This window comes from Megalopta genalis, chromosome 5 (genome assembly GCF_051020955.1).
Source record: "Megalopta genalis isolate 19385.01 chromosome 5, iyMegGena1_principal, whole genome shotgun sequence".
NCBI classification, from domain to species: Eukaryota; Metazoa; Arthropoda; class Insecta; order Hymenoptera; family Halictidae; genus Megalopta; species Megalopta genalis.
Genome location: NC_135017.1, coordinates 2,768,514 through 2,795,600, shown reverse-complemented (window position 1 = coordinate 2,795,600; position 27,087 = coordinate 2,768,514). Strand labels below are relative to the sequence as shown.

Below are 27,087 nucleotides of genomic sequence, written 5' to 3'. Positions count from 1 at the left end.
AAAAAAACTGGAAACAATAAAAAACAACTTAAAGGTGATGAAAAACTATTTTGGACTATTAAAAAGTATTAGAAACTATTAGAAAGTATTAAAAACTATTAGAAAGTATTAAAAACTATTAGAAAGTATTAAAAATTATTAGAAAGTATTAAAAACTATTAGAAAGCATTAAAAACTACAGCAATGTATGAAAAATAATTGACAATGGTAAATTAAATTAAAAATAATTGAAAACTATTCAAAATAATTCTATACTTTGGTTCTGTCTCATTTAGAAAATCACAGTATAATACTCATTTAATATTATGTAATTATTTCGCTATTATTTCAATAGCAAGAAAGCAATGGCTCGAAATGAATGATTTTAAACAGTTATTTCTCATTTTTATTCGATATAATATTTCACCAGGTCTGCTGTCAATCACTGTATCCGCAAATCTGGGTAAAACTATTTGAAAAAGTGTTGAAAATAGTTCATAAAAAGCTCTTGTTTGCATGAAATAATATTGAAAGATTTATTTGACACATCACAGAGATAAGTAAATACATGTATTGTACATAGCTCTATGTTGCGATGAAGAAAATTATTAATTGATATTATTATTTTCTTAAGATATACTGCATCTGTTTCGTGTACCTAAATTTCTATTTATTGTTTGAAATAGTATTTCTTACGATTAATATTTACGTGAGAAAATAAACCTACAGAAAAAGTACAAATAGTCACATATTGTTTTGAAAAATAAGCTTTCTCTTACATTTCTCTTAATGAATGAATTGTAATAATTTAACTTCTATTTGCTTTCAACAATGCACTTATCTTAAACATAAACGCGAATGCCAAGACCTACTACAATTATTTTGGTGGAATTTCATGGAAATAATATAGAGGAATTATTTCACAGTAAAGAAAATATTTATTTCAATCAAGTATTTCAAGTTCACATATATTTTATTATATATTAAATTGTAATAAATATATTAAATATATAAATAAATTAAATATATTAATATATTTATTATATTCTTGGTTCATACATATTTTTATTATATTTTAATATAATATAATATTTAATTTAATATAATATATAAGATATATATTTCAAATATTTACTATATATTTGTAAAATCAACGAAGCATTTCAACTAGCATTTCATTTAATACAGAAATAATTTGCTATCTCAAATGGTGCACACGTAACACAGTTGATAGAGAAATAATATCTGCAAATATTTGTATTTTTTAATTAAAATATTTTTGCCCGGATTTGAGCACACGTGATCATATTATTAACTAAGGGAAAAACGCATCGTTTCGCGGAGCTAATTAAAAATAAATTTCGTCTCGCCATTATTTCGCCGTGACCTTGCGTCCGCGACATAATATCGTTTTATTTCTCGAGCAGGCCGAACATTGACTAATGAGACGTCGTAACGAGTTCGCCCACCCGCGGCCGATCCGTCGTCGTCGTCGTCGTCGTCGTCGTCGAAGCGTTCGATTAGCGCGAGCATATGGCATTGCCGCGCCGAGAAATTTCGAAAAGGCGGTCCCAATTGCGCAAGCTATTTTTCCGTAGAAATCCCGTGACGCAGCCGCCAGTTGTCTCACGCCAATTCGCGAACTCGCCTATTCTATTTCCAAGAGCAGCACACCTGTTTCAGATGTATTTTCGATGTGCCCCGCAACACTTGGACTACACTAGACAGCGCAACTCCTCTCTGCTGACGAATGATGGATCGATGTCTGATTTCGAAACTCCCGTTGCAAACGATCGCTGTTATTCGACGTTTTCTCTGTCGCTATTGGACTGCGAATTTCACGCATTTATGAGAAAAATTAATATATTCAATAGAAAGTATAGAAAACATTAACTGTTTAGTAATTAATGTATTTATGTTAACTATCTAGTAATTAATGTATTTATATTGATTATCTAGTATTTAATATATTTATATTCACTATCTAGTAATTAATATATTCATATTGACTATCTACTAATTGATATATTTATTTTAACTATCAAGTATTTAATACATTTATATTCACTATCTAGTAATTAATATAATTATATCGATTATCTAGTAATGAATATATTTATATTGACTACTTAGTAATTAATACGTTTATATTGTCTATTTAAAAATTAATATATTTATATTGACTATCTAGGAACTAATATATTTATATTGACTACCTAGTAATTAATATGTTTATATTGTCTATTTAAAAATTAATATATTTATATTGACTATCTAGGAACTAATATATTTATATTGACTACCTAGTAATTAATATGTTTATATTGACTATTTAAAAATTAATATATTTATATTGACTACCTAGTAATTAATATGTTTATATTGACTATTTACAAATTAATATATTTATATTGACTATCTAGGAACTAATATATTTATATTGACTATCTAGTAATTAATATATTTATATTGACTATCTAGAAATTAATATATTTATATTAACTGTCTAGTATACATATAATATATTTATATTGACTATTCAAAATTAATATTTTGATATTAACTATTTAGTACATAACATGTTTATATTAGTTACCTAGTATATAGTAATTATGCAGATAATTAATATATTTATATTAGCTGTACAGTTTATAATATATTTATATTAAATATCTAGGATATAATATATTCTAGTAATATGTTTAGTAATTAATATTCAAGCAGAAAGCCTATTAAATATACATTTTTCTTTTCTTTTTAGAAATTATTGTAAAGAAACAAGTATATGTATATTATTTTATAAGAACGACAAGATTGAATTTATTTAAACTTCGTACTAAAAATTTCTTATTGAGATATTTTTACAATGTCAGGAATTGTAAAAGAAAAATTCGGAAGCCAGTCATTTTGACTCATTCGCTAAGTCTAGGACAGACCTGAGCAAAAAATGATCTGATTTATAATTAACGATTATAATAAGTTGTTATTATAATAACTATTATAATCGTATATATAATAAGTATATATAATTATAATCGTATAATATAATAAGTTATTATTATAATAACTATTATAATCGTTAATAAGTGATTATTATAATAACTATCGTTAATAAATTACTATTTTAATAACTATTATAATGGTTAATAAGTTATTATTATAATAATCGTTAGTATAATGAGTAATTATAATGGTTAATCATTAATCAGATTATCTTTTGCCAAACTCTGTCCTAGAACTATCGAATTATTCAAAATGACTAGTTTCCTAGTTTTCAAATTCCTGATGTTATAAAGATGTTTCTGGAAGAAACCTTTTGTACGCAGTTTAAATAAATTCAGTCTTGCGATTGTGATAGAATAATATACCAATTGCTGGTTTAAGTATAATTTTTTGTAACGGGCTAGATTCTTATTAAATGATTTGGTATTTGTATGGATAATGTTTATCCTAAACATCATCTTTTCTAAACTACGACGATTTCTTCAGTTAATATGTAATTCAAAATATTTTTTAATTTAATTGAAATCTAACACAAATGATACATACATATATTACACCTGTATTATCGACCTGCATTATCTATCGCATTCCCTTGTTACAAGCAGTTTTTGTTCGGAAAGAAACAGTGGCGCTACTAGTGAAAAATGTAATCACGAGTTTTGTTTTGGGACTTTTCGTTCTTCGTTCCAAATAAATAAGTAATCGACTAAAAATACACACTACCACCTTTGTACATGTCCTGGCTAGGTCTGTTCGGTTTTACTTTTTCTATAAGAACACTGAACCCTTCGATATGTAAGAATATCTGCCAGCGGCGGCCATCTTGCGACGTGGCGCTTGCTTCGGAAGCATCGCGACAGGCATTATGCTGCCACATATTACAAATTACTCCACGATAAGGTAAAATTTGCAATTTTGGAATCCGTACAGACATAGATTGAACTTTTAGGAAACACAATTGATCACTCCCGACCTACTCGTCGCAATACTGAAGCGTCAAAACGACTTCTTCGGAACCCTCGCCACTTGCTTGAAATACATAGGTATATGAGTTTTTTCTATGTGTGTGTAGCAACACTATACCGAATTATTTCACCCTTAACACTATTTATACGGATATTTTGCATTATGCAATTTATCAAATTAATTTTGTCAAGGTCGGTTTGCAAAAGTCGAGAAGTGATTACATATAATCAGGGAATTAATTATAAAGGAAATAATTCTATTGAAAATTATTAAGAATTATTAGAAATTATTAAGAATTATTAGAAATTACTAAATATTATTAAAAATTATTAAATATTATTAAAAGTTATTGAACTCCTTTGGTAATAATATTGTCAAATAGAAATGATTAAAAGCTGTCATGCGGCACCTTCGGTAGAAATAACGTTAAAAACATTTCGAGCGTTACCCACGAAAGTACTTTTCTAGTTTCGACAATCATAATGCAAACAATCTGGTACAATCTGATACAATCTGGTTGTTTGACCGTGTTTGCAGCTTGAAACGAAATCGTTCCCGAAGAAGCAAAGCGCGTCCAGGACGAAGACCTCGAAAAAGAGACGAAGGAGAAGAAGAAGAAGAAGAAGAGAAGAAGAAGAAGAGAAGAAGAAGTACGCGATGGCTGGGTAGCTTCTCAAATTGTTTCTGTCTCGTTTTGATTAATGACACGGTAGTCCCCGTTTGTTCGCGATACCACCTCTAATTGCGGGCTTTCTTTCGACGGTGGAGGGCCAGTTTGCATAGGTGAAATGTTGTTTCAGGCTCTCCGGAATAATGAGGTACGGCGCAACGAGATCCATTTACGAACGCCGGCTGATCGATGCCATTGGCACGCACGCATATTTCTCTCTCTCGGGCCTGTCTCGAAAACGTCGTTCCATCATTTTTAATTAAGAGAACTCGTCCCGCCGGGCTCATTTGCTTATCGGTACCGCGATCGATCCGCAATTACGTGGGCAGAACTAGTTTTATATTCGACAACTACATCCTGATTTCAACCGTCTTTTTTACATTAGCCTCTTATGGTAATGTGCAACGATTTTTCTGTGACTCCCCTCTTTCAGCCCCCTCCACGCCACCTGTTGCCGAAGCAAAGAGGGGAGGAATGTCGCTTAAATCAATCGGACATTTCACTTTCTGCGTTAATTGACTCTTTCGTAAACCATATTCTCATTGGTTGAGTCGTTTCACGGTTTTAACGACCGATTCGACCACTTTTTCGAAAATCCTTTGTTAATTAATCCCCCGCGCTCGAAGCCGTTTTTAACTCGAAATGCAAAGTAGTTTTTCCGATCTACGAAAGTATGTAGTAGTAAAACGTTCATCTCGATTGCTTTTCAGCCTTTGTAACGCAAATGCAATTTCTGTTTCTCTGTTTAAAATTTACGACGAATTTCAATTTAAATTATGACTGAATAAACTTAAATTTAAATTCACGGAGTGTGACAATAATTTTTCCATTTCTTTGTAAAAAGCAAGAATTTAGAGCGATATTTATTGGAACATTTATCTCGACCGACAAACGTATTGCTTATAATTCGTCATAGATGTACGTTTGTAAATTAAATCTTACTAATCTTAACTTAATCATCTTGCTAAAATCGTAAATTAAAAAATGTTAAAAAATTTTTTTTAATCGTAAATTAAAAATCTTCGAAACCTAGAGTATTAATTAACCGCTTGCACATAATAATAAAATCTAAATATGAATGGTTTGGTGTTACTATAAATTTCTGAACCACCTAAGAGAAATTGGATTATTTATGTGTACGCCTGATATATTGCGAATATTGTGTACGTCGTGAGCAATTTTCTAATTTTACTAACACTATCTCCGGGCTTTTCTTCGGTTACGCGCCGTGTGCTACATTGTTTCAAAACATGTAATTATAAGATTGCAAGCGAATGATTCGAATGATTCCGCGAATGATCTATAATACACGCTTGCGATGCATAAATGTCTCGTAAATACTGTGCACGTCGGTAAGCAATTTTCTAATTACACTAAACACCACCCCTAGGCTCCCTTTTTTTGTCAGACACCTCGTGCTACATTGTTTTAAGCAAACAGTTGAAAGGCTGCAAATTTGCAGTACATAAATGTACTGTAATCATGGTATTCGACGATAAATAACTTTCTGATTTTACAATCGCGATCCTTATTTTCATCCATCACGTGCTACATTGTTTGAGACAAACATTTAAAAGGGCTGAAAATTTTTAGTGCATAAATATACTATTAGAACCGTGCTATGCGATGATGTGTAATTTTCTATTTTTACCGACACGATGCTCTGGCTCCACTCTCGTAGCACACCGGGTGCTACATTGTTGTGAAGCGGCAGTTAAAATGTTGCAAATTTGCTTTAGGACGTTCAAGTGCTATAATACATTACAGTAAATAAATATTCCCTAATCGTTGTATACGATGACAAATAACTTTCTGATTTTACAATCGCGATCTTCATTTTTATTCGTCGTGTGCTGCTACATTGTTTGAAACAAGCATTTAAAAAGCTGAAAATTTTTAGTGCATAAATATACTGTTATAACCGTAGTATGCGATGATGAATAATGTTCTATGTTTACTGACACGATCTCCAGATTCCACTCTCGTAGTACACCCGGTGCTACATTGTTATGAAGAGGCAGTTAAAATGCTGCTCTGGGACGTTTGAATGCTATAATACCTTGCAATAAATAAAAACGATAAGTAACTTTTTAATTTTACTAACGCGATCCTCGTTCTCCCTTATTTCAAAGGCTACGCAATGATACAACAGTTTGTAATAAATAAATATTCCGCAATCGTTATATACGACGATTAATAATTAATAATTTATTTATTTATTTTAATTAATTTTTTTTATTTTAATTAATAATTAATTTTTTCTATCCATACACCTTGTGCTACATTGTCTTGAAAAGATAATTAAAAGACTGCAAATTATAACTTGTATCATAATAATGTACATAATAACTTGTATCATAATCATTATACCGTAATCATTGTACACGATGATGAACAATTGCCTAATTTTACTATTTTTATCAAACACTCTGTGCTACATTGTAGCATTTAAGAGGCAGCAAATTTTTACTAAGTAAACATATATCGCAATCATGATAAATAAATCGGCGATAAATAACTCTGTAATTTTACTGACAGTATCCTCGTTTTATCTTAGTTTCATTTAGACATTCGGTTTCATCTCAGTTAGACACGTCATGCTACATTGTTCGAAATAAGCGGTGAAAAGGTTGCAGATTTGTAGCACATTAATATATGACATAACCGTAACATACGATGATGAATCATTCTTTATTTTTACCGGCACGATCTGCAGCCTTTTCTCTTTTCGTCCACCTTGTGCTACGTTGTTTCGAGGAGCCAGTTGAAATGTTGCAAATTAACGCTGAAGCGTTGGAATGCTGACACGCGCTTTCGGTAAATAAATATACCGCAATATCATCCTATATATACGATGGTGAATAATTTATTAGTTTCACTGACACGGTCGTCAGACTCCGCCTCTTGTCATGCACGTTGTGCTACATTGTTTTAAACGTCCAGTTAAAAGAGCTGCAAACTTACTGTGAAGCGTTGGAGTGTGAGACACGTTTGTATTAAATGTATACTGTATAATCATTGTATACGGTGGTAAAAATAATTTTCTAAATTTCGCTACATTGTTCGAATTAGCAGAGTTAGAAAGCTGCTGTACGTTGCAATCTTGGAATACTATACTAGCTTGTATCACATAAATATATTGCAATCATTTTATACGATGACGAATAACTGTCTGGTTTTACTGACACGATCCTCTTCACACAACGTTCTGCACATCTTGTGCTACATTGTTTTAAGCAAGCTTTACTCCAAGCTGTTCGAATGACAATTCTACTATATAAAAATATTCTATAATAATTGTATACGATGGTAAATAATTTCCTAAATTTCCTGATACGACCTCCGGGCGCTCTTCTTTCCACACAGCTTCTGCTACATTGTTTAAAACAAACTTTACGCCAAGCTGTTCGAATACTAAATTTACTATATAAAAACATTCTATAATAATTGCATACGATAATAAATAATTTTTTAAACTTCCTGACGCGACTCTCAGGCGCGCTTCTTTTCTCACACTTTCTGCTACATTGTTTCAAACGCATAATTAACAAGTTGCAGCACATGTCGATCGAATATGCCTTATCAAGCGCGATTTATAAATACATATAAATATCCTGTACACGGTCCAATAATTTCTTGATCTTATCGACGCAATGCTGTGAGGTAGAATTGACATAATCTGCTTCATTATTTTGCACAATCATGCAAAAAGTGTCGCCGATCTCCGCTGAACCGTTCGAAACACTTTCGAAAGCGTCACGATAATAAAATTACACAACAATTAGCAGCGTAAGAGGAAAATGAATAACGACACACACTCTCTCTCTCTCTTTCTCTCTCTCTCCTTCTTTCTTTCTTTATCAGAATTATGTTGCATTGATATATTTACCTGCGAGCATAACAAAGTGGTTGGGATAAGCTGCTCCACACCGTATGTCCATCTTTCCGCGAAAAAAAATGCGCGGACGCACGCCCTCGTGCGTTTTACGGCGAACCGCGCGCTAGATTTTATATTTAGGAAGCCACCATGTAACCCTAGAACTACTGAATTAGGTTAGAACGAAAATACTTGCACCCACGCACAAGACTCTCGCGCGTCTCTACCAGTTATGCGTTTGTTTATACCGAAATTCTTACGGTTTTTCAGCGGCCGCTGCTTCGGCTCGCGTTACGTAAAACGACGACGACGTCACGTTTCTCCGGTTCATTTAAATCGTGGATACGAATGTTACATGACACCGGCGGCGCAAATTGATTTTTCCGTTTTGTGTGCGCAGAAATTTCGTTTCCACGATCGAACGGGTGTACGTTCTTACTTGTTTCAAACAGAGTCGAGGGAAATGTTATTTTTACTGCTGGTCTGGGATACGAGTTTCTCTTCGATCGTGAACACTGATTTTCATAGTTTCTGTTTTTTTAGGTTTTCATTCTGTTTTAGGTAGTTTTTGGCCAAGTTTTGCTACGGTTTTTGACACTTTTACGACGAAGAAGGATATTTTTAGAAGAAGCCGCATATACAGGATGTGTTCGATTTTAATCTGTAAATGAATTATTCAGATAAGGAATTATTCGAATAAAGATTGAATTATTTGAATAGAGAATTAATTATTCGAATAAGGAATTAATCGAATAAAGAATTATTCGAATAAGGAATTAATCGAATAAAGAATTATTCAAATAATGAATTATTCGAATAAAGGATCATTCAAATAATGAATTATTCGTTGAATTATTCAAATAATGAATTATTTATTATTTATAAAGAGTTAATTTTTCGAGTGAAGATTGAATCATTCGAATAAAGAATTAATTATTCAAAGAAAGCATTAGTTATATTCGAATAATGAACAAATTATTCGAGTTAGAAATTAATCGAATGAAGAATTTTTCGAATAAAGAATTATTCGATTAATGAAATTATTCGACTGGATAGACAGAATAATTTATGACGAATAGCGAATTATTCGAACAATATATTTGACTGAAAGGAAATCATTCGGATAATTATCTTAGATAAATATGTATTCGTAGCAATCCGAATAATGCAAAAATCTGATTCCGCCGGCTACTCGTATACAGGGTGACAATTAATTCCACGATGGCCAAATTCGGACGCGCACCCTTAATTTTCAACGATCGGCTCGGCAAAGCAGCCATATTCATTTGAATTAGCGTATATGGCGTTGGGAGGAGGGTACGTCGGTTCCCTATCCACGATCCACGATCGCGAGAGTCTCTTTGGAAAGGTTGGACCCGATCGAGTGGGATACGAAGGTGGGTATTGGCCAGCAGGGTGGGAGAATTTCCACGTCGAGAGAGCTGCCAATCGCGATCGGCGGGCCTTCCTGCGACCACAATTGCCCGTGCATCTAGAAACAGATAGCTCGGCTGGAATAATAGCTGCCTCTCTCCCCCTTCTTCCCCGAACCCCCACCCCCGCTGTGCCCGTGCACCGACACCGGCTATCATGCATTTACATTCGGACATACCAGCCGGAAAAGTTTTACAACTGGCGTCTCTCGATTCGTCCAATCAAAGTTCCAGAGAGAGGACTTGTGCAAGTGACAGGTAGCTTAACGCCGGTGTCCCTCATTTACCGGGACGCTTTTTGCCCCGGCGATCGTTACTATCGCTGCTCTGTTATGCCAAAAGATTGCATGTTCAAGCGTTTCTTTGCACGCCGGACACGTTGCGTACAGGTGCTCGAGACACGTGTACGCGCGACCCCTTTCTCCCACCACGCCGATTCGGAAGGTTTTAATTGAGTAAATTCTCTCCAATTGTCCCACAGCTTCCAAACATAAATAGACGGATTTGGGAAGATGATATGCGATTATTCGAACCTCGCGGTTCGTTTTTATAGTTACCGATTGTTAACAGTTGTTAGAACGAGTCGCGAGACACGAATAATTTTCCCAAATTGTCCATTTTTGTTTAAAAGCTGAGGGACAATTGGAGAGAAATTTTTGCATCGCGCGATCTTCGTTCTGATTCCAAATACAGTGGAATCTCATTTAATGGGGTATTCTAATGTGAAGTGCGTGCGTTTTTAACGTTGTAGGGATTTTTTTGCAAGGAAACTATTATATCTTTTGCAGTCAAATCAACAAGGTTTATTTGTACGTGTTTCAACGACATTTTAGAATTTTTTTGGATAAAAAAGGAGTTAAAATTAGTGACATTAGTGGCAATTAAGTGACAATTAGTGGCACTGCATACTTTCGAACATAGTCGCTTTTAGAAAATCGTCCATTTTTGTGCACAATCTGAGCGTCAATTAGAATTTTCATTTTAAACAAATTCGAGCAAATGAAGTCGTCATTGCGATAAAGTTTCAAGTGTCCAACAGTAGAACTGATGTATCATTCTTCCACGAGAAGAAGGCATGGCCCATTTCTGTTGCAGTCCGCTGTCCCTCCCATAATCGCAGGCAGTAATCGATATTGGTTGAAGACGACCACAAAAGTCAACGATAGCGAGACCGAGTGTGAGGGAATAACGGAAAAATATACGAAAAAAACGATCGTCTCACTCGGTCTTGTTATTACCCATCGTTGACCTTTGTCACCGTCTTCGACCAATATAATGCCTGCGATCATAGGAGAAACACTAGGCGGCAGCCAAAGATTATTTGTACAGGATTTCCGATAATGCGAGAGGAGGAGCAACGAAGCCAAACGCTCGATTGAAAAATTCCGACGTTCGGCTTTTCGAGTCGTTCGGCATCGACCGAGCCAACCGCGTTTCATGCTACATATGTACTGCGTTGGCACGCCGCGCGGCATGTCCGATTGGCAAAAGCCAAGTCAGTAGAAACGCGCCTTAACCCCTTAACGCGCAGAAACGCATTAACACGGGCGTGCAAAACCGGCCAAAATGTGCAGACTCGTATATATACGGTCGGCGTCGCAACTTATGTCGCTAAAATGTTCAGATTCGAATATATCCGGGCAGTAAAAATAACTTAATAAAAACCAAGGAAAACATTCAATTTATTGATATTCATCGTGTAATTCTGTATTGTAAGCTGTAAAGTTTGTTTATTTGGGATTATAAAATATGGCCTTTTAGGGTGACACTTATAAGCATCTCCGACCTGGTAATTGTTTCTATCTATCTATATCCATTATTGCGTATCTAATTAGCGTTGGCACTTTTGTGAGTTTTGTTATGACTAATTTATTTATTACTCTCCAGTTATCTCCGATCTCTTTCTATTTTTTGCTTATTCAGGAATAAAATATGCACTTTTAGGATGGCACTTATGAACATTTAGTGTGTTATTCGTGAGCAAGTCGTGAAGTAAAGTAGACGTTATCAAAGTGAATTTCTTCAAAGACAATTGTTTTTTATTTTTTACAAATATTATTAGTGTCAACATATAAAAACGTTTTTGTTTTATGGTGTATTTTTATAGAGAGTAAATTGGATTTTTAGTGTATAAAAGGTATGTTTTCTAATGTTGAAATAAGGAATGTTGGGCTATGTGCTCTGCACCTTGTTTTGAAATTTACTATACAAAAGAAAATTTAGAATAGTTTTAGTTTATTATATATTTTTCAGCTAATAAATATTATTATTATATTATTACAAATTTAGGTAAAATTAAATATTTTTCAGTTTTTTTTCGTCTCCTCCTTCCCCTTCAAAATAGTAACTGGTAATTGAAAAACAGTACGATGGGTACAAAATTCGATCTGCAATGCGATTCAATATTCACTATAATTATTTATCCACTACTTTTATTGAATTTTTAGTAATTTTTGCATTTTTTTTACATATTTATTGAAATTAAGGTCCAAATATGTATTTTCTTAGATAAAAAAAATTGATTTTTTTTGGTCGGTTTTTTTTTTTAAATTGTGCATTAAGGGGTTAAGAATGATACCACTGATTTTACCTAGACTAAGGAATTTATTCAATCAATTCCAGTGAAAAGGTCTACATAATTTCAACAATTTTTAAATGAAAAAATATGGAACCGGCCAATTTGATCGCCACGGTAGAAAGGACAAAGGTGAACGTTAGCGTTAGAAAGGATAAAGTTGAATATAAGGTACCATAATTGTGGTCATGAAATGTCATTGGACAACGTAAGACTTCGTAATCGCAGAAATCGTTGTCAAATACTCTCGATCGGCTTACATCTGGATCAATAAGTAGAGCAGTGGGATGCTTGGATAACAAAGCAGTTAATTGATCATCGTGCTTGATTCGCACTGAAGCTACCGAATCTGAGATGACTGAGATGAGTTACTTCATTACGATATTTTTCTAGTGTAAACAGGATATGGTGTCCTAGCACTTAAAATGAAGAGATTAGATATTTTTCTAGATTTTCTTCACAGTTTTTATTATAAATATTATATATTTATGCTTGTATTGTAAGATTTGATTTTGGAGTTGAGGGGATATGAGGTTATGTTATGTTTGAGAACGCGTGGGGAGCGAAGATGAATTGTGATTAGGATCAAGAAATTTAGTGTTAACTAGCTGGTATGAATGGAAGAAGGTGGCGTGAAAGTGGTAAGAATGAATATGTATCAAATTAACGGCGAATGAGCTCACAGTCGAATTCCAGAGTCAATTGAGAGAGCATATTATTATTATTATTATTATTACATAGAGAAAGAGAGCAAGAGAGAGCCAGGAAGAGAGAGAGGGAGAGAGAGCTAGAGGGTAATTTCTAATCTAAAGCAAAGAAAAGTTAGACCACGTATACAGTAATTTCTCTCTAATTCGCACTCAGATTGCGCACAAAAATGGACAATTTGGGAAGAGGAGATACGATTATTCGAGCCTTGCGCCTCGTTTTTATAGTTACCGATCGTCAACAACTATAAAAATGAGAAGCAAGGCTCGAATAATCGTACCTCCTCTTCCTAAATAGTTTTTTTTTATTTCTAATTTTTATTTTTTTTTATTTAATTTTTATTTTTTTTTATTTAATTTTTATTTCTAAACTGTGCGTCAATTAATTAGCGTCATGAGCATCACTAAGCATACCGTATTTCTTTCTTTAAGTACTCAGACTCCCGACGTCGAATGTATTTGTAATAATTAAATCGGTGATAAATTGCGATAAATACACCATTAAGAAGTTCTCAGAAATGGAAATGCATTCATGACATTTCCGAGTTTGTAAAATACAAGAAACCTTTTAAATTAAGTTTAGCGATGATTTGACATTATCTCAAGAAAAGGGAACTTTTCGATCGAAAATATAAATAATAATATAAATTAATATATAATAAAATATAATATATATAATGTAATATAATATATAAAAAAATATAATCTAATATAATACATAATAAATATAAATAACATAAATAATTGACAATAATAGAAATTTGCCTAAAGATCCGCGGTCTAATAACAACGATAATATTCGAATGTAATCGATGCAATAAATTTTGTTTCTGTACATAAAAAGAACAAGTAGAAAATGTGCTCGAACTTATTATGGCACCGAATCGATAGTACATATCTTGTTGTCGGCTTTCTGTCATGAATCGTAAAACGAGATGCAGATTAACACAATTTTGACTCATGGTACTTTATATGAGTCACACGTTTGGTAAAACTGTTCTGTTCCTCAATATTCGTGACTCATGGAGGCATACGTGGCGTTCTGGAATGAAATCGACGAACATTTCTACTGTGATTGGCAATTTATTGTATCCGTATCAATAATACAATAACGATCACAGTTAACTTTAATAGTAAAAAATAATAAAATTTTATTTTTAAAATTTTTAATTGAATTAGGTTAAGAAGACTTCGCTCATTTTAACCGAAATCACGTAAAAATGGGAAATATTATTTGAAACATGATGGAAAACATTTCTACTTTGACAATGATTGTTTTCATGCGCCGACCAATGCGAAATGTCGTGAAAGTAATGAAATTTTATTTTTACAAAAATTTCTATCTACAGGAATGCAGCTAATAAAACTAAATGCAAACTATTTTTCATATTTCTGCAAAGCACACCTTTAAATGAAACGTTGTTCTTATTTTTTACTTACTCTCCCATACAGAATTATCGCAGGAATTGTACCACAATTTTGGAAACATCCTCTAAATCCTTCAATTCTTTCTACAATTTTACATTTTTATGTTTTTCGTCGATTAAAGTTTTGTTGCAAATAAACGTATCAGTTTATTTAGATAAACAGGTACACAAAGGGAACATATTTTTTATTCAACAATAAAGGTCATTATTTAAACAAACATTAGAAAACCATGTGTCATACCAGTCTTCATATTTTGCAATTTCAAAAAAAAACATTCAATATTTATATGGTATATAGGATACATTGTACTGTTACGTTGTACTGTTTGTTATAACAGTAATGTTTGTATCTCAGAAACGGTTGACCTTTCGACCTATGTTTACTAAAGCCTTTTTACTCAGTACAATGTATCCTATGTACCATATAAATATTGAATGGTTTCATCACGCATAGATTAATCCTCGGACTCTTGGGTATTTGGATTAAGTCAGGGTTAGGTCCTCAAGAACGGAACTACTACATGAATGCTATATTATTCCATTCGGTCTGGATTAGGTCTGAAACAAACGAAACTATTACATTATTGCTATTTTCTTCAATTGGATCTGTGTCCTAAATAAAGAAATTATTATATTACTGCTATTTTACTCAATTGTGTCTGCATTATATTTTAATTAAATCTAGATTAGGTCTTAAACAAAGAAACTATTATACTGTTGCCATTTTCTTCAACTAGATCTGTATCCTAAATAAAGAAACTGCTATATTATTGATATTTTATACAATTAGGTCTGAATTATATTTGGAATGAGTCTGAAACAATAAAACAATAATATTATTGCTAGTTTCTTCAATTGGATCTGGCTCCTAAACAAACAAACTATTATATTATTGTTATTTTACTCAATTGTGTCTGCATTATATTTTAATTAAATCTAGATTAGGTCTTAAACAAAGGAACTATTATACTGTTGCCATTTTCTTCAACTAGATCTGTATCCTAAATAAAGAAACTGCTATATTATTGATATTTTATACAATTAGGTCTGAATTATATTTGGAATGAGTCTGAAATAATATAAAACAATAATATTATTGCTAGTTTCTTCAATTGGATCTGGCTCCTAAACAAACAAACTATTATATTATTGTTATTTTACTCAATTGTGTCTGCATTATATTTTAATTAAATCTAGATTATAGGTCTAAACAAAGAAACTATTATATTGTTGCCATATTCCTCAGCTGGATCTGTATCCTAAATAAAGAAACTACTATATTATTGATATTTTATACAATTAGGTCTGAATTATATTTGGATTGGTTCTGAAACAATAAAACAATTATATTATTGCTAGTTTCTTCAATTGGATCTGGCTCCTAAACAAACAAACTATTATATTATTGTTATTTTACTCAATTGTGTCTGCATTATATTTTTATTAAATCTAGATTAGGTCCTAAACAAAGAAACTATTATACTGTTGCCATTTTCTTCAACTAGATCTGTATCCTAAATAAAGAAACTGCTATATTATTGATATTTTATACAATTAGGTCTGAATTATATTTGGAATGAGTCTGAAACAATAAAACAATAATATTATTGCTAGTTTCTTCAATTGGATCTGGCTCCTAAACAAACAAACTATTATATTATTGTTATTTTACTCAATTGTGTCTGCATTATATTTTTATTAAATCTAGGTTAGGTCCTAAACAAAGAAACTATTACGTTATTGCTATCTTGTTCTGGGTCCCAAACAACGAAACTATTACATTATTACTATTTTATTTAATTGGAGCTGTTTTATATTTGAACTAAGTCTGGGTTAAGTGCTAAACAAAGAAACTCTCTATTATATTATTACTATTTTACTCAATTGGGTCTGTGTTATATTTGAACTAGGTCTGGTTCGTGTCTTAGACAAAGGAATAAATGTATTTAGATTAGGTCCAATTTAAGACCGAAACAAATAAACTATCGTGTACAATAAATTAACGTAATCCTTAAATACATCATACATTCGTATAAAATCTGAAACTGTATTATAAATTTATTTAATTTTCTCCAATTTCTATGTCCGTACCTATAAGTTTCGAAATATACGCATTTAAATTTAAAATTCATCAAATGTCCATAAATAAAAATAACTCCTTTACAAATTTGTTTACAAATGTTATATTTTCACACAATTTCTTCAGAAAAGTCGATTGTTCGTTTTAACGATGAATTCTCCTAAATAATGATCAAAACATGTACTAGATTTCTTGAACTTACATATTTACCAAAAATTCTTATAACATTGCAGCTTTATTACGGCATTTATGGCCATTCGTATTCAAATACTTGCGAACAGCAGTGTACCTCGCCCCGGTCTACAATTTCATACGTAACGCAGCATACTGCGTTCTGATAAATCGGTGATAAAGATCGCGGCGACCAGCGCGATTTTCCAGTGAACCAAAACTAAAGGGAGCAGAAATGCTGGACCACCTTACAGTTAGGCCAATCGACTCGCCCACGCGCCCCGCCGCGCCGTTGAAATCTGAAAGGAACACCGGGCTTCGACTACCAATACCGTTAAACGGCTCTCGCGCCTTTTTCTCCGCGGAACTATTCGAGGCGTGCTGGTTTTAATTTGGCAGTGACGCAACTCGCGCACACCTCCGACGCTCGCGTGGGCGTTCTCTATTAACCCGGCGAAGCAACGGCCATATCCAACAGCGAGCATTGGCGCAACTGTCACGAATGTCACGATGGTCGTCGTTGCGCGCACTGTCAAGGCGACGACGACGACGACGACGACGACGACGACGACGACGACGACGATGACGATGATGATCCCGTCAATGGAAGTGACGAGCGGTAGACGACTTTGCAACAAGGTCTGTTCGTCGCGAAGTGAAATAGGAGGTCATAAATGGCGGCGCGACGTTTACTGGAGAATGTCTTGATTGCTGGTTGTGGCAGATTTCTGCTGATAACGATTGTTAGAGGCTGATCAGCAGATTGTGCGTTTTTATGCGAAATTCAAATTGCCAGCATTAATTGCGGGACGTGAAAGGTACACTCCCGCTCAAAATTACATGGACACTTACCAATTTTACAGAAACTACGAAATATAATAATAATTATGAATTATTATTAATTATTATTATATATATTATATTAATATATAATATAATAATAATATATATTATGTTAATAATTAATAATGAACGTTTCGATAAATGTTTTTTTTCCAATTTTTTTCTTACGTAAACCTTTATTTATTTATAAATAATATAAACTTTTATAAGGATTTAAGTTCTATGTTGTTCAATGTTATGTTATCAAGATACATTACATACACATGCATTTACAATAGAATTTAACAATAACTATCATATTAATAATAATATATATTATTTAAATTATAATTAATTATAATAAATAAATAATTAATGTAATTATAATTTAATTGTGCAATTATTATATATATGTGTATACATATATTATGTAAAGGATTTAAGTCCTTACATTGTTCAATTTTTCATGTTATCAATATAATAATACATAATATATATAATAATTACAATTAAATTATAATTATATTTATTATATATTTATCATAATTAATTCTAATTATATATATAATAGAATTTAACAATAACTGTTATATTAATAGTAATAATATATTATATAATATATTATTACTATTAATATAACAGTTATTGCTAAATTCTATTGCGAACGCATGTAGATGTAACGTACCACGATAACATGAAATTGAACAATATAAGAACTTACATTCTTTTGGTAAATAGAAGTTTACGCAAGGAAGAAATCGAAAAAAAAACATTTATCGATACATTTATTTTTAAAAACATTTCTGGGAAGCTTTACAATCGGAGTGGAACTCAGTTTCAGACGGAGAAGTAATGGAAAAAACTAACAGCCAAAATGCCACGGCTAGTAAATGCAGTTATAAAAGAACATGGGCAGATATGTATTTGTGAGGGAAGATATAACTGTTTTTTTTTTATTATTATTATTGGTGAGTTATGCGATTAATTATTGATTAGATGCGATTTTTAATATTGTGCAAACTAGCATACATGAAATTTAGTCGAGTTTATTAGATTTCATGATATATGTTTTTAGATAGTAAATCCGGTTAAGGAGGTTACCGCATACTTTTGAGCGGTAGTGTACGTAGACATTTTTTTCTTGAATCGTTTGATTAAGTTGTACGTAGTGTAACAGTGTATTCGAATTGCTTCAATGTTTTTACTGTTGTGTACTTGATCCAATCTATTCTGTCGTGAATGCATAAAATCCTGTTAATTGCTAGTCTGCAGCTGTTGTGCTGTTCACTGTTATTGAATTGCGGACGACGCAGAGTGGCGCAGATCGCGATTCTAGCTGGTCAAATGTTACTAAACGGACTGTGTTTTTATATCTAGACTGAGGATTTTCCTGGATTATCGAGAAAAATGATTTGATCGAATAGAAAATTATGAAGACATTCTTACGATCAACTTGGAAAAATTCTTGTTTTGTATAAACATTCACAGTTTAACTGTAACAAGGAAATAAGCGTATTTCAACGTGTAATATCTCGGACGTAATGAAATGAAGGAATTAAATGGATGATAGAGTCGTGAGAGCATATAAATAAACAATATCAATCTTTAGAATTATTTATTTATATATTTATTTTTAATAATATATAATAATATAATTATAATAGCAATAAATAATCAATAATATAATTTAATAATATTATTCATATTTATATTTAATAATTAGAATTATTTAATAACGTAATGGATTTTTGAGGATGTCAAATTTTTGGTGCAGCGAGAATCCATCCTAAATTTCATTACTTATTAACTTAATTGAAATAATAGTAATAATTAGGTGGCACCATAAAGAGTAAAGTGATAATGAAAATTGTGTGGTTGATGGTCCTTCTATCTTCGATTTATTATAAATTAATTCGACGTTGAGAGTCTGAGTGCTTAAAGAAAGAAATACGGTAAATTCTCCCTAATTGACGCTCAGATTGTACACAAAAATGGACAATTTGGGAAGCGGATTTTTATAGTTGTTGACAATCGGTAACTATAAAAACTAATGAAACTAACTTAATAAAATCGTATCTCCGCCTCCAAGTTGTCCATTTTTGTGTACAAGCTGAGGGTCAATTAGGGAGAATTTACTGTATTTCTTTCATTAACCCCTTAACGCACAGTTTTTTTGAAAAAAACCGGCCTAAAAAATCAATTTATCGCCCCTGATTCAACTTTTCTTTTGGTGGAGCTTTTGTTCCATGGAAAAAGGCTATATTTCATTCTTGAATAAATAAGTTTTATAGCTTACAATCCCATGTAAATGATAAATATCAATAAAACGATTTTTTTTCTTTGCTTTCACATTGTTATTTTCAATTCTCGATTATATTCGAGTGTGAAAAATTATAGCAGCGTAAAATACAACGCCGCTGGAATTATCTCGAGTGTGCACAGTTTGGCCTGTTTAGCGCGCTCGAATTAACTCGAGCGTACAAGTTAAGGGGTTAAGCATTCAGACTTCCGATGTCGAATTTATTTATAATAAATCGAAGATAGAAGATCCATTATCACTTTACTCTCTAATTATTACTATCATCTCAGTTAAGTTAATAAGTAATGAAACTTGGGATCGATTCCCACTGCACCAAGAGACTTCCTCGAAAATATCATTAAATTATTAAATAATTTTAGTACTTAATATTTATAAGGTTCGACACTGTTTATTGTTTTAGACTGTTATCTGAACGTCGATTAGGGAGAACTTACTGCAGCAGGCTTATTCTTTAAAATAATATATAAAATATTACATTAAATAATGAAAATAATACATTGATATTTTGAAATGCTTGGCATCATTCTTTCCCTTTTTTAAATTGCAACTGCTTAATTTTGCCATAAACGCGTAATACTTGCGGTCTAATTATCATTCCACCTGGCGTCGCGTCGTATAATTCTCCACTTCGTTCTGAAAGTGGGTGGAGGAGATGCTCTAAATAGTGAAATCGATGGCGATTCTTGTTGACATAACCACGTGCATGGGATTTCAGAGGAAACGATAACTTAGCAAGCGAGTTTGTAAGTAACTGTTAAGTAATGATCCACGTATGCGCTGCGAGGTGAACGTCGTCGTCGTTGTCGCCGCACTGGATTCTTAACTGTAGTTGTTAGTCATCAAGGAATTCGCGGGAAAAATTGCGAGCTTGTTATGCGTGGCACGCCCAGCGTATTTCTTTCCTGTTCTTTTTTTTTTTATCGCTCGCCGTACTGATCGATTGTTATTGATGCTGGATAAAAGCGCACGATCGAAGCGAAGTCGGCCGATATCGTTTCGCTCCGGTTTTCAGCGGACGCTGTCGATTGAAAGCGAAAATTGTAAGTCGACCAGAGTCGGGCATTATTCAAATTGTTTATGTCGATACTCATGTGAAATAATTATTCTAGTGAATTGTTTTTTTAGTCGGATATTTTATTCGAGTACGAAATATTCGTTATTTGTAACAAATTGTTCTAAGCATTTAAATGATTCTTCATTTATTGTTCGAAGAAATTATTCAGTCAGAGATCATAAAATTATTTGAATAATAATGCGAATAACTGATGACTGTTTTTACGTAATTTTTCCAGCACGTACATTGTTGTCTGTAATTACAGAGTCAAAGTAACTTTTACAACACTTATTTAAACACTTATTTAAACAAAAATTCAAAAAAATATTATATTCGTATATTTCTATGTTAGAAATAATAGAAGATAGATATATATATAAATACATTTTTTTTTTGTTTTTGTTCAAATATCAGTAAATATGTAAAAGTTACTCTGTGTTTGTAATCATTAGCAACAATGTAGGTGGCCTCCTTTAGCTGAGACATCCTGTATGTTTAAAAAAAGAAATTAACAAAATGTCATATTTGTATATATACATATATATATATATTAGAATAATACATACTAGAACAATGTTCGAGTGTCAATGTATGAAATTAAATTTATTAGAATCATTAAAGAAGAAAGGTATTTGTTCCTTAAAATCGATGAAATCCATTTTTATTGTGTTTATAGCGATAGCTACAAATAAAATTAATAGTTATTAAGATAGTTATAATAAAATTCTTAAATTCATAATAAGTATAAGCATAAAAGATTTTCCAAGACGATCGTAAAAATCAGAAATTAAATAAAAATATTGTGTAACAATATTATCAAATTCTGCTAACTCCTTTGCAATTTTATATACTTACTTTTTATGTATTCATTTTTGCCACAAATGCATAAAATCCGCAGTCTATAAACCTATTTAGTCGTCACGATAAAATTCAACTTAATTCCACCATTTCCGTCTGTAAAACTAAAATATTGCGTATATATAACCTATTCATTCTCGAATCGAAAAAATAATTCTCTTCGCGTCGGGATCGCACAATGAGAACAAAGAAGGACGGAACAGCATCACTATTGTCTCCTTATTTATTCACGGTGAATTATCTTATTGGGGTTTATACGAACGTTTCCGATACATCCTGCGTAGATTGGCAAATACGTTCGCGGAGAAACGACATAATCCGACGGAACGCGCGGTCCCGCGAGTTAATGAGCCTTGAATGGCCGATTGGCTGCAGACTGCACCAGAGAAGTGGTATTTCCCACAACCGTACACCGGATGGCGGGACGCGCAATCTCCGTTCTTCGGCAACACGTCCCCGTCCGCGAATGTCCGCGATTTATTACGCGCACTGCAATACGAGGTGTGTCTATAAAGTAACGAAACTGATGCTACGTCACATTTTATGTATAATTACGCTGCACTATAACAATAACTTTCTTGGAATACTGTACTGAAAAACCTGCTTTCAGTCTCCGCGACAGTGAGATTATTAACCCTAGAACTTCTAAGAGAAGGGGCTTCATCTATACACACATATAACAACTACATTTACAAACTAATATTTACTATACTATATACCACTGTACAGTGTATCGGGGTGATTTTCTGTAAATTCTCACACTTAAGATAAAGGATTATCATTATCATATATATTACTATTTACGTTGCAATGTGTTACTGTACATTATTATACACTACTAGATATTACTATATATAACTGTATACAACTATATGTATATTACTAGACATTACAATATATTAATTATATATTAATATAAATATATATATATATATATACATTATATATTAATTTGTATTACTACATACTCCTATATATTACTGTATAGGACTATATGTATATTACATATTAATTTGTATTACTATATACTCCTATACATATATTACTGTATAGGATTACACTACATTAATTTGTATTCCTATATACTAATATATATCACTACACATTACAATACATAGCTGTGTATTACAGGGTGTCACAAAAATGTCTCGCAATCTGAAAGTGGCGGGTTCCTCAGGTCATTTGAAGCAACTTTCTCCTTCACAAAAATGTTCTCCGAGGCACCATTAACGATTTAATAACGAAAAACAGTCACCAATGAGAGGCGAGCTTAACTGGCGCGAGGCGACCGAGCCAATGAGCGGAAGTGGGCTTCGTGCGCTGGTTGGCTGGGCCGCTTCGCGTCAGCCGTACTCGATTCTTATTGGTCACTGTTTTCCGTTAAAAACTCGTTAATGGTGCCTCGGAGAAAATTTTTTTAAAGGAAGAAGTTGCTTCAAATGATCCGAGGAACCCGTCATTTCCGGATTATGAGACATTTTTGGGACACTCTGTACAATGCTATGTATATTGTATTCATATACATATATACAGCAAATATATAGGAATATACAGTAATATACAATAACATACAGTAATGTCTAGTAATATACAAGTAGTAATATATTGTAATGTGTAGTAGTATATAATAATTCCTAATAATGTATAGTACAATATTATAATGTAGATAGTAATATATGTATGATAATGATCATACTTTATTTTAATTGTGAGGATTTACAGAAAATCACCAGTAATATATATAATATACAGTAATATATATATATATATATATATATATATATATATATATATATATATGCAAAATATATGTTTAATATAGTGATTGTATAGTAATATTCAGTAATATATATACATATATATATATATATATATATATATATATATATATATATATATATATATTACTATTATATTACTGTATATTATATATATACATATATATATATATTACTGTTTATTACTGAATATTACTATACAATCACTATATTAAACATATATTTTAGCAAACGTATAAAATTGTTGTTTTGTAAAATGTTTTTCCGCTATCTATTGAAATGTAAATGTTTAAATGAACTGCCTAATTTCGGAGAAATCAATATATTTGATTTTGGGAAAAAATCAAACACCCGTGAATTCGTGAGATTCGCAGAAATATTGAAAACGACGATGAGACCCCTATTTGTGTTTAACCCTTTGTCGACTGCCGACATTTCCTGGAATCACCAAGTGCCTTGTCTGTTCCAAGCAGATCTAAATCCAAGGAGGAAATTTATTCACATGCGTGTTACATGCAGAGAATAATCTCTTCGTTCATTTTAATTAAAATTTTCTTAATCTTTTATCTGTGACTGGACAACGACCTACACCGACCCCTTTGCTCACAAAAGAGTGACTATGCTGGATGCAGCCGATGTAGAACACGGATCAGTCGGAGACTAGTTTCGTAAGATTTCCATGTAGAGAAATTTTTCGAGCGTCTCCATAAACTCTGGAATTGAACGCTCTCTTTATGCGAATCATGTTATGGGACTGGTTACGTTCGATAGGACCAAAGTAACCTTTTCGAGTCAAGTTTAACCTAATAAATTCCACGAATGGGGAAATATATTATATTATACTATATTTACATTGTATTTACATTGTATTTACATCACATTTACATCACATTTAGATCAGAATTACATCACAATTATATTATATTATATTATATTATATTATATTATATTATATTATATTATATTATATTATATTATATTATATTATATTATATTATATTATATTATATTATATTATATTATATTATATTATATTATATTATATTATATTATATTATATTATATTATATTATATTATATTATATTATATTATATTATATTATATTATATTATATTATATTATATTATATTATATTATATTATATTATATTATATTATATTATATTATATTATATTGTATTATATTATATTAAAAATTGTGCAAAATTATTGTCAATTGTGTTAATTTTTCTATAAAAAAGATCTTAAAATGGGATTTCACCCAGTATATCAGGGCTTCAATGGAACTGTTAAAATTATCAGTTGATTCTGATGTAACAGTTATTTTTAGACTTCTAATTTTTCTGTACTAAGAAAACAGTTATAAAACCACGGTAACTTTTATTTTATATATTTATACATGAACAGAAAACTTTTACTTTCTCGGAAATGTAGGAAAACGTCTTAGTTGGACAAGCAATAATTATTCTGCTTCGTAAAAGTTACAGTCGTTCCAATCGAAGTTACCGTTTCGTATTCAAAGTAGCAGAATCTTGCAAAGAGTTGATTGGAATGTAAACATACTAGAATATTGGATAGATCGGAGATTTAAAAACCTGTTTCTAAGTTAACTAACTGTTCACGATGTTCTTGTGGAACAAGTCAGTGTGCAACGTGCATTTAGTGCTTTGAAATGAATTCTCAATGATATTAGGACTCGTATTTATGAAAATGCTTCGAAAAATATATTACTTCTAAAACTGAATGCTAAACACCGAACGTACACATCTCTAAAAAAGTATTAGAACACCTGCTGATTTAGTATAAATTCCAATTTATCATTCGATTCAGGTAATGTTTTACATTTAATATTACGATTTATGACATTGTATTGTCAAAAGTACACATTAAATTAGAAGTATTTGTCACTTATGCAGTTAGTTTACTCATTTATTATACATTTTGTTCAGTTAAACCGTATGCTGAGTTAATTTCGTACGATATGTTTTTGAAATACTGATGAAAGGAATCCCGAAATTAGTGCAAAAAGTAATTATAAAACGCGGTGGATATAACGACGAAAAATAAAATTTAATTTTCTTTTATAAAATTGACGTTAATTTCATTATAATGTAAAAAAATATATATATAGATGCACTTGCTACAGTTTAATACAATTAACTTTGAATTAAATCGAAGAAATTATAACAATTTCCAACCGGTTGCTCAAACTTATTCAGTTTTCCGTGAGTGCCCTAATACTTTTGGAGGGGAGTGTATACAATGTACATAATGGTTCTTGCTTACGATTTGCTTACCGATCTATATTTATCGTGTTTCCAGTTGCTTAAATAATGCTAAATCAATTGAAATTGAACTTTTATATCCTACCACAAATATCGGTTAAGAAATAAATGTTCCATCAAAATTGTTATCAACCAAAATACAAAATAACTGTTCAAATTGAACTTTTACAACAGAATTCAAATGTTATTGTAAAAGTTCATGTTGTGGTTATAATAAACAGATAAACATCTTTTTGCCACACTTTATTTGTACAATTTCCTTGTACAGTCAGTTTCACCTTTACGACGGTCGGCAATGTACACAATAATTATTAACACGTTCCGTGCCACGTGTACCATCGATGGTACACGCTTGCATGTTTACTCAGTGAACTGAACAAATTGTTTACAAGAAATTTAGAACCGAAGAATCAATTTCCACCGCAAGAATGGGCGTTGATAAGTTTTTGTTACGTTGTTATGTGTACGAGAATTAATAATTGCACGTAATACATCAAGTTTTAGTAAAATATCAAAGTGTGAAGATTCGAGTAAAAAAAGCTCGGCACGGAACGTGTTAATAAAGCAAACTAAAGTTATAAGTAGACTGCGGTTCTTTATGCAAAACAGTAATAATAATATTAGCTATATTGCACTAATCTAGGTTTCACATCACTCAGTAGAAGTATTTCTAAAATCGTTCCAAAACATTCTATGTCTAATGAACGTACGATTGAAATAATTAACTAAAACAATACAATAATTATAAGTAGACTGCGAATCTTTATGCAAAACAAAAATTGTTTTCATCAATTGCAAGACATAGCTGCCAAACACGAATTTCTTTTCTTTCTTGAATACTTTTTATAAGTTTAGATTAAAATCCTTACACTATTTTAAATTGCGCCTAATCGTTTTTGCCATAAATGCATCAAAACCGCAGTCTAATTATTATTATAATTAGATATATAACAATTATAATTAGATATAACAATATTTTGTTAGCTCTCGGCCATGTACAGTTACCCACAAAAGTGTTCGTACACCGGAACGAAATTTGTCCAATTCAATTGTATTATCAACGTATTTGCATAACGTTTTCT

At 31.7% G+C, this 27,087-nt stretch overlaps 2 long non-coding RNA genes across 5 annotated transcripts in view; one reads left to right on the top strand and one right to left on the bottom strand.

Moving 5' to 3' along the window:
* LOC143259553 (uncharacterized) overlaps nucleotides 1-6,704 on the top strand; it is a 72,099-nt gene extending 65,395 nt beyond the window's left edge. For 2 of the 3 annotated variants that reach the window (XR_013033555.1, XR_013033556.1), the window contains exons 2-3: nucleotides 4,486-4,613; nucleotides 4,749-6,704. This is a non-coding gene — a long non-coding RNA (uncharacterized LOC143259553). Of the gene's footprint in view, nucleotides 1-1,662; nucleotides 1,996-4,485; nucleotides 4,614-4,748 lie in introns of those variants that run through there. The other variant, XR_013033557.1, reaches the window with a different exon arrangement.
* A 12,768-nt stretch (nucleotides 6,705-19,472) lies between these two features.
* Nucleotides 19,473-22,388, bottom strand: LOC143259460 (uncharacterized). 2 transcript variants are annotated; one of them, XR_013033376.1, is made up of 4 exons: nucleotides 22,205-22,388; nucleotides 21,940-22,046; nucleotides 21,651-21,766; nucleotides 19,473-21,571 (listed from the first exon to the last, which is right to left on the bottom strand). It is a non-coding gene; the product is annotated as an uncharacterized LOC143259460 (long non-coding RNA). The 2 variants fall into 2 exon arrangements; XR_013033375.1 differs by having other exon boundaries at nucleotides 21,940-22,388.
* Between the last annotated feature and the right edge of the window lie 4,699 nt (nucleotides 22,389-27,087).